The sequence below is a fragment of the Rhinolophus sinicus genome, linkage group LG06 (genome assembly GCF_036562045.2).
Source record: "Rhinolophus sinicus isolate RSC01 linkage group LG06, ASM3656204v1, whole genome shotgun sequence".
Taxonomy (NCBI): Eukaryota; Metazoa; Chordata; class Mammalia; order Chiroptera; family Rhinolophidae; genus Rhinolophus; species Rhinolophus sinicus.
In genome coordinates, this window is record NC_133756.1 from 147,457,906 (window position 1) to 147,467,750 (window position 9,845).

The 9,845-nt window shown below is 35.0% G+C and overlaps 1 pseudogene; it reads left to right on the forward strand.

Moving 5' to 3' along the window:
- Positions 1-3,377: 3,377 nt before the first annotated feature.
- On the forward strand, positions 3,378-3,646 carry LOC109450816 (protein S100-A10; annotated as a pseudogene).
- The last annotated feature ends 6,199 nt before the right edge of the window (positions 3,647-9,845 follow it).

The following is a 9,845-nucleotide window of genomic DNA, read 5'->3' on the forward strand; positions in this document are numbered from 1 at the left end:
CACATTGTCTTTAGTCCCAAGGTCTCCTTTGTCCTCTCTAATCTGTAATCATTTCTCAGTCTTTCCTTGTTTTTCATGACCTTGAAGAATTTCGAAGACTACTGATCATTTGTTTCGTAGAATGCCCCTATTTTGAATTTCTCTGATGTATTCTTATTATTAGAATGTATTTATGAATTTTAGGAAGAATAACACATATATGAAGAGTAAGACACACAGAGAATACATATCAATATGGTTTATAACTAGTAATGTTAAAGTTGATCACTAAGTAAAAACTGGGTCTTCTAGAGAAGTTACTGTTTTTCCCTTCCCTTATGCTATTTGTTAGAAGTAAGCCAGGTGAGTCCAGATCACACACATAGGAAAAGGACTATCAAATCATTTCAGATATGTTAAAAGCATCACAGTATGTAGTTAATAAATTGGAAGGAGATCATGTAAGGTTATGCAAATATCTTATTTCTCTTTACAGTTTTATCCACTAATTTTAGCATTTTTTCTGTGAAACTTGCCTACATCAATTACTATCTTCTGTTTCTTTATTTAGATTTTTACATATTACTTGTATTACTTGGAATCTTTCTGTAAGGAAATTTTTTTTCACACTTCCTCTTTATTTAATTACTTATAGCAATATAGACTCATGAATATTATTTTTTTCTTTGGTTATAACCAATACTATAGTTATTTATTTTATTGCTCAAATTGTTCCATGATTGGCCACTGGGAACTTTTATTTCTTTAATGTGTCTTTATAATTTTTTTCTTCTTTTTGAGCACTCCATTACTTTATTACAGTACGTATCTATAATTATTTCTGCATATTAATGAAAATAATCATGTTTTTATACTGATATCCCCTACTCTTATCCAACATGACAAGGTTATTCTAGCCTCTATACTGGTCTTTTGTAACTTTTTCTCTGACATTAAGAAATATGATTCCCATTATCTATGATTTATTTACTTATTTGTTCTATCCTAGTATACATGTGAAGTAGGTTCAAATTGGTAATCTGTACCCTGATAAAATAGAAATTTACCACCTACAGTGCAGTGGTTATATATAGTACAATCTGATGTTTGACAAATGTGCCAAGGAATACCATGGGGACAAATATAGTCTTTTCAAAAACTGATGCTAAATAATTGGGTCGTTAAATGAGGGGAAAAAAATGAATCTTATTACATATATATAAATTTACATGAAATGGATAACAAACCTAAATGTAAGAGATAAAAGTATAAGTTACCTAGAAGAAAACAGGAGAAAATCTTGGTAGTTATTTGGATGGAGATCATGTGAAGAATGTAAAGATTTACTAGGACACAAACAGCAGGAAACAAAAGAAAACATTGATAAACTAGAATTCCTGAAGATTGTTTTGTTTTTTTCCATTTGTAAGACACTGTTTTGAAAATGAAAGGGAAAACCCCAGACTAGAAGAACTTACTTTCAGTATATCATACATGTGTTAAAGATTCATGTCCAGAATATTTAAAAAAAAAAAAAAATGACATTTCAATTCTATATAAGACAGAGCCCAATACTGAAATTCAGGAAAAAAAATTTTGTGCACACTACCAAAGAATATATATGAATGGCAAAAAAACATGTGAAATATGCTCAACATCCTTAATCTTTAGGAAAATATATATTAAACCTGTGCTCATTAGGATGCTAAAAGTAAAAAAGATTAACATTACCAAGTGTTGGTAAAGATATATAGGAACTAGAATTCTCATTCTCATTAATTACTAGTTGTAATGCAAAATTAAACACATTTTTAAATACAATTGACACTTTTTTTTATAAAGGGAAACATTCATTTAGCATATGATCCAATGATCTCACTCTTAAGTATTTATCCAAAGAAATGAAAACATATGGCTGCACAAAACATACTTGAAAGTTCATAGCTGCTTTACTTATTTTAGCCCCAAACTGGAAACAATCCAACTAAAAATAGTCTTCATTTCACTGGTTTATATTTTCTTCAACTGTATAATCCTAACCTTTCTTTTTTATATATGTACTTAATTTTTTTTTATTCTAAAGAATGCCATTACGCTCCAACTCCAGGCTCTCAACTCTTGCTCTAAGTTCATGACCACACTGAATAAACACAACCATGTCTAGTTCTTCTATTTTCATTGGTAATAATTTATAATTTTCAGTGGATTTTTTCTTTACTCTGTTCACATTTACCCGAGATATGTGTATTGTCCTCAGGGCGTTACGATATGTTGTTCCAGATACTAAATTCTACAAGTTTTTTTTCTGTATATCCCAGAACAGGGTGGGGAAAGTGAGGTGTGAGAAAGTAAAGTCTTCCACTGTGTCTTCATTGTGATTTTGCTATGCAGGAATCTGGACATTTGGTTGAGGGTTGAGGTAGATAGAGTGCATTAATGGTTTTATAATACTACTTCACCACTCCTCAGGTATCTCTTTTTGACTTGTCAATGGATAGTATTCTCCCAGTCTGAGTTAGTGTATAGAGCGCCCCCTGAAAAGTATATTCTGTGTGAGCAAGAGTGACTCCACTTTGAATGAGCAAGAGTTACTCCATGTTGTGTGGGACTGTGCCATGGAATGCCCAAAGAAGTAAACAGCTTGTTTTTATAAGTAAACAAGTACCAGGTAGCTGTAAAGCAGCTACATGGACTGTTAGGACAAGTCCAAAGAGCTAAACAAGTACCAAATGGCCCCTGGTTGTACTGATAGGACAAGGCATACCCCCACATGCGCTGGACTACCGACCTTAAGAACCCAGCACTTTGGGACATCTGGGAGCTGGTCTTGACTGAGAGGTGACCACGCTGCTCCTCTGCTCTGAGAACCCTCTGCTTAGCCAGGGTCTCTGACCAAACTTCAGCCGGAACCTCTGCTGGACTGTCCTGCGGACCTGCCACCCCGTGCTCTGGGCTCTGATTGACTCTGGTTCGTTACTCTATTTACCATACCCTATTTTGGTAAGACTTTGAGTCTTGTGTGTATTGCTGTGTTATTATATAATTACATGCATGATTGAAAAGGCGTCCGAACCATGCACACCTGGTTCTTTGCTCGACCTCGGCTACTGCGGAGGCTCCGGAATCCTACAGGCCTTCCGAGTTCGTCTCATGGGTTAAGTCCCACTGACTTGCGGGAAGAGACTGCCCTGCGCACCATAAGCCGAGGGGTCGCTTCGGACGTTAGTGACCATCTTTGACAAATGGGATGTTGGTAAGCCTAACTCAAGCAGTAGCTTTGTATAAGGTTATGTTTATTCCCTTTTGTGTTACGTCCTTAAAATGAGAACATGTCGACCAGCCGCGCGTCCCAGCCAGCTGAGCGATCCTAACGCAACTCCCGCCAAGACCTCACCAAAATGCCGGGCCAAATGGAATTTGCATGGAAACCATGATGTTCATGATTCACACATTTGCTGGGGATAAAGGTTACTTAACAAAGGAGGACTTGAGAGTGCTCATGGAAAATCCAAAAGACCCTCTGACTGTGGACAAAATAATGAAGGGCCTGCACTAGAACCGAGACGGCAGAGTGCGCTTCGGGAGCTTCGTTTTGCTAATTGCTGGACTCACCAGCACATGCAATATCTATTTTGTAATACACATGAAGCAGAAAGGAAAGAAGTAAGCAGCACTGAGCAATTACTCCCACCCTGATAAGAGTTCTAATGAGTCACTTAAGGAATCCCTCTGCCTCACAGCATTCCCCTTGTATAAGGATTTCAGGAGCAGATTGGGACCCTTAGAAAAGGTACAAATAAAATCCCATCCCCATTTGACAAGGAAAAAGACGAAAAACACAGCTAGATACAATTTTGATTTTTAAATTGTTTGCATCCTCTTGCCCTCAATACACAAATTTCTTTTTCAGTTCCAAAAAGAACATGTCTGGGCTATCCTGGTGGAAAATGAGAATCACAAGGTCCCTTGTCTCCCTTCCCTGTTGCCTAGGCCACTGCTAGTGTGAATGCTTTGCTATGTGAGTGTTCCAGGACCAGATGAGTCACCCAGCTAAATCATTGAATGGCAGAATAATTATAAAAAGAAATAACTGTCCTATGTCTGAGTTTTGTAGTGCCTAGTCACACAGCATTATTGTAGTAATGGAGAAGTTGTACACAGACAAATCGTCTTCCTTTATGGCCAGAGATTTTGCTCCCCGCTTTAGCATGGGCCTCGGGAGATTTCTTTTCTGTAAGAAGATAACAGCTTAGGCTACACTCCTACATATTTCACTTGGCTGCATCAAGCAAGCCGTAAAGAGTCTTTCTCTTTTGTATGACATCACTCTTTTCTATTAGCTACTGGTTTAATGTTGTTGATGGGTTTTGCTTTTTCATTTTCTTGATTTTGCAAGTTGTGAACTGTTGCCTTATTTTAATATGTCAAACAAGAACTCCCACAGTTTTTTTAAAAAATGACATTACTTCTCTCTTTATACGTGAAAAAAATTTTTTAAAAAATATCTAAAGGCACTTTCAAATTTGAAGCAAGATCTATTAAGCAAATTGTATATAATCTATGATTTGAAATCTTAGGTTTTTAAGACAAAACCTTAAATACTATGCTTAAATACCACATATATATATGCACACATGTATATGTGTGCATATATATATACATATATATCAGATATATATACATATATACATATATATCTGATCTAAATATATACATACACATATATGTATATGTTTTTATATATTTATTATATATACATTTATTATATTCTATATATACATATATATCTATATATATATATATATTTAGATGACAAAAGAGATGAATTCATAATACGTTGACCATTCTCCTAGCATATGTTTAATTTCAACCATGGAAAAAAACGTGCTTGATTTGAAAAGCAATTCAGCATGTAACATGTAAATATCTCTCATATTTTTAAATCATAGTTCATTTTAGTAACTATAGTAAATGTTGGTTTAGAAATTTTCTCTTATAAGATTCAGTCTCATTTTTCATGTCGTAGTCTAACCATATTATGAAAGAAACTTACAATGTTTCCTCTGCCCCAGCACATGCTTCCTACCTCTGAATCACTACCTGAGTAAACCCCAAAGACAATACTCTGTCAAATAACATTTCATTAAATGGACTGACCATCTATCATCAGAGCACAGTGATTAAAATGTCCTGTGTTATCAACACCATCATCCATTAGTTAAAGGCAGGATTTATTTCAGCAGAATTAAAAAAAAAAAAATCAACCAAACAAGGTACTATAAATTTGATTTATCAGCTTCTAATTACTTGAGACTCCTAGAGCATTTCAGAAAGGCAGAAACAGACTTACCATAAAAACATCTAAAGGTAAACCAAGACTGAATGTATAGCATTTTGATGTTGAATGGTCACAGTGACATTTGTAGTCTTGAGATTTCATTACAGTACGGTGAATCTTTCCTTAGCATTCTGCATTTGGCTTATCATACGTATGTGTTTCAACTGACAAAACAACCTCCTTGACCAAGTTTTGTCAGGCTCTTCTGAATCTTCTTTTCAACTAAGCATTTACCTTTGGACTTCTTTGATCTTCCTTGAATTGCCCAGTTGCAGCAAGAATCTGACTGAGTCAGTTGAGCATGAATCTGCGTCTTTGATAACTGATCTCCAATCAATATCTGGTCAAATCCCATCCTCTACTTTTCCCAACATGGTAGCTGATTACCTTGGCCTGCCTTCAGTAAGAATCCTGTCAAGTTAGTTTAACTAGAATCCCTTCCACTTCCTAATAATCGTCCATCCACAGATCCCTCCACTCTGCTTCTTGACTAATAGCCCCAGTTTTCCTTATATTCAGAATTGAGTCCAGTTCTGTATCAAGGTCTCTTTTTTTTTCCTCTATTACAGTATTTCCTGAATAAAATATATTTTAACCTCTTTAACTCTTGACTGAATCTGGTTTTCTTGGACACAAACTAGATAGAACAAGTTCCCTTTTGCTCAGAGAAATAACATTTAGGATAGGAAAAAAAAAGACTAATTTTAGCATTAACTGTTATAAACCTCCTAGAATTGAATAATAAATGATTACACAGTTCTAAAAAGTTTTGAGAGTTCTGAGAACACAGGGTGGGATATTATTCCATGATGTAGAGTTATCAGTGAATTGAAGAAGAGTTGTTGACATACTTCAAATAAGCTTTCTTCACTTCTAGTGCCTCCCTCTACTCATAAGAACAAGATAGGAACTAGTGTGTATTTAACCTAAATATATCAAATCAATTTCTAATGAGATTTAGCTTAGGCTTTATAGACATTTTTATAATATCAAGTAAAAATATCGAATTCTGCATGATTAAATTTCTTAAAAATTCATGCTAACCAACAGGGTTTTTTGTTTGTTTGTTTGTTTTGTTTTTTTGTATATATATATATATATATATATATATATATATATATATATATATATATATATATTTGGATTCAGGGCTATATAAGTACTAAGGCTATAGGTTCCTAATGACAAGCTCTGACTATGCACCTTTAGAAAAAAATATAATTTTTATATTGATACCACTGTCTCTTACTTCACACTGCCATATATAGAATACTCTACAAGTTGAGACTGATATTGTTTTCCAATTGTACCTGGTGTTTTTCTAACTCAGTGCTTTGTTCATGATAGTCCACTTGCTTGGAATGCCTTGTTCCACTGTGTCTGTGTTTCTCAGAATAACCTATCTTTTATACTCCCATGCCATCTCTTCCAGGCAGTCTTTCCTAGTCCCCTTGAAATCACATCAAGTCACTTCATCCCATCTCTCATTCCTTTTGTAGTATCCCTCCCCCTTTCTTCCTCCACTATATTTTTCTTGCATTTGTAATAAAACTTGTGTTTAGGAAAGATCCCTCTTAAATATGTTTCACAAGGTAGTCAGTACTCACTCACTACATATGGCAAGTAAAAACTTAAAAGGCTAACATAATCTAAAATAAGTGAATACGTTTTATTTCTGTAACATTCTAGCAATTTCCTCTGTTGGGGGTAAAGGAGGAGGTAACTAAAGTATAAGTTCCATAATAATCTTTGAGTGCAAGAAGATATTTTACGAGGTGAAGGTGTCTTTGGAATGGAGAGATAGGTCAAGAGGTTACCTGTGAAAATTCACACAACAGCAGGCTTCAAGCAGAGTATTTAACTTGTCTCTGGGAATTTGAGGCTAAGAGTTTTGTGGCTTTCTTCTCAGCACAATTTCTGGGACGTTTTAATAAAAGTGAACACTTAATTCACTGAGACAAACTTTCTTTTCTTTCTTTCTTTTTTTTTTTTTTTCCGTTTGTTTGTTTAAAATGGAAATAGCAGTATTGGTGAATTGTTAAAATGGAAGAAGGCATGTGAACAGCCTAACAATTCCAAATCTTTAAGAAATTCTTCTTGAACTTAGGGAAAATACCTTTTACATATTAGGACACTTGCCACAATTTAAGTTACATTATAGTTAGCTGTGTCCATTTTATCTTCCTAAATAAACTTAAAGCAACTTGAAATAACATATGGTCTTTTATGCAGCTCAACACATAGCATAATGTTTCACATATGCCAGGTGCTTAAGTTTGACTTGAATGCTCTCATAGAATTATTTTATTGCCTGAAATTAATTGATTAATTATTTCACCAGATCAAATGCTTAATAGCAATGGTGATTGATTTTTGCTGTGGGTTGGCAGGCTGTAAATTTTAATTTTAAAAAAATAGTAGTTAACAAATGGCTAAATAAACCAAAATATTGTCATGGTATCATACAAATGTAGTCAAAGGACAAAGAAAGTTGATTGAACTACTATGAGCTTCTAAAATTTTATCACTAGAATACTAGAGATATACCGGTGCTTCTCACTCATAACACAGTCTTTCTCAGTCTTGACACATGTACCTGAGTCTTTCACCTAAGTCTGATTCTTGCATGGTTATGTTAACCTTTTCAAAACCAAATGGACATCCTAACTCCTATTTTACTTATTTATTTATTTAATATTTACCATGGTATCAGTCAGGGCCTTCCATTCAGCATTTACTGGCATATTTATATTCAACTTTATCATAATGGAAACACACACACACACACAGACACACACACACACACACAAACACAATAGTTCCATCTTCCTAATGACTTTTATTTCAGTAGTAGTTTAGAAAGAGAGAGAAGCCTTAAAGGCAGTGAACACTAATATAGCTAAACAGGTGAAGCACTTAATGGAAAAGTATAAAAATTAAAGTAAAATCATATTCCAATAAGGAACATGATTGTGAGGTACATGATGCAATAGCTGCATATTATAGAGAGATTTAAACAAGTCAGAGAGGTTGGGAACTTTTCTTTGAGAAACTAAGATATAAAGAATGATAGGATGTTTGCTAAGAACAGATAGAAAGAGTAAGTTATGCAGTTAGAAAGATAGCTAAATCCCCATATGCAGAAGAATGGCACAACAAAGGACTTGAATGATTTTGCATATGTCTAACAACAGAAAGAAAGGGGACTATCATATGAGATATAGCTGAAGAAGTAGGTAAGTGTTAAACCATGTTGGGTTTGGAATCCATTTAAAGTCATGTTTGGCTCTTTAGCCTAAAAGCAATGGAAAAGCAGGAGTATATTTTTTAAGCTAGAGATTGGCACAAGTTAATTTGTGTTTTGAGACGTGTCCTTTAATTGCAGTACAAATAACTATAAGAAGAAGAAAATGCATGCAGTTGGACCCATTAGGTCTAAGGCGGTAGAAGTAGAGTTGATAAAACAGTGAGTTCAAAACATATTTGAGAGGCAGAATCACAAAGCTAAGCAATAGACTGAATGTGGAAGAGTGGTGATGAAGGATATGTCATCAACAATGACTCCTAGATCCTTGACTTGTCTAACGGTATCACTAAAAATCTAAAGGGGAAAAATGCTTATGCAGTGTGATGGTGAGATTCCAAGATGGGCCCCAATTATCCTTACTGTCTGGATTTTTGTGTACACTCACTGTGAATAATGGCTGACCTGGGTAACTAATAGAATACTGTGGCAATGATATTGGAGCATCCATCTTGGTCTCTTGGATAGCTCACTCTGGGGCATGTCATCCATCATATTGTGAGGACACTGAGCAGCCCTAAGGAGAAGCCCATGTCGATAGGAATTGAGGCCTTCTGATAATTGCCAGTACTGATTGGTCAGCCATGTGAGAAAAGCACTTGAGAAGTACATCCTCCATCTTCAGTCAAGTCTTCAAATGACTGTAGTCATTCATGGACAATATCTGACTGAATTCCAAACCACAATAATGTAGTTAAGCCACTCCCAAATTCCTGTGTTAGAGAAACTTTGAGAGATAATAAATGTTTATTTTTTATTAAGCCACCAAGTGTTGAGGTAAATTTATTGCATAGAAATAGATAACTCATACATGCAGGAAGTCTGTAAGTTTGGACTTTAAGCATATTAAGTTTGGGTGTCTGCCAGGTATCCAAGAGGAGATTATAAATTGTCAATCAGATACATCCATTGGGAGTTGAGAGGAAGGATTTGGATTTGACACGCACAGTAGGGAGTAACCTGCATATAATTGGTAACTGAAATCACCTACAGGGAGAATGTAAAATAAGGAATTAGGCCTATGAGAGAACTTTGGGGACTTCTATATTAAATGGCTGGGGAGAAGAGGATAGGGACACAGGAAATATAGACAAGAAGTGATGTAGGGAGTAGGCTGAACACAAAATGTTCAGAGGAATATGTGAGTTAAGAATAACAGTTTGGCCCGTAGTATCAAATATTGAAAGGTCACATAATGAAAGATCAAAAAAGTACTTTGGATTT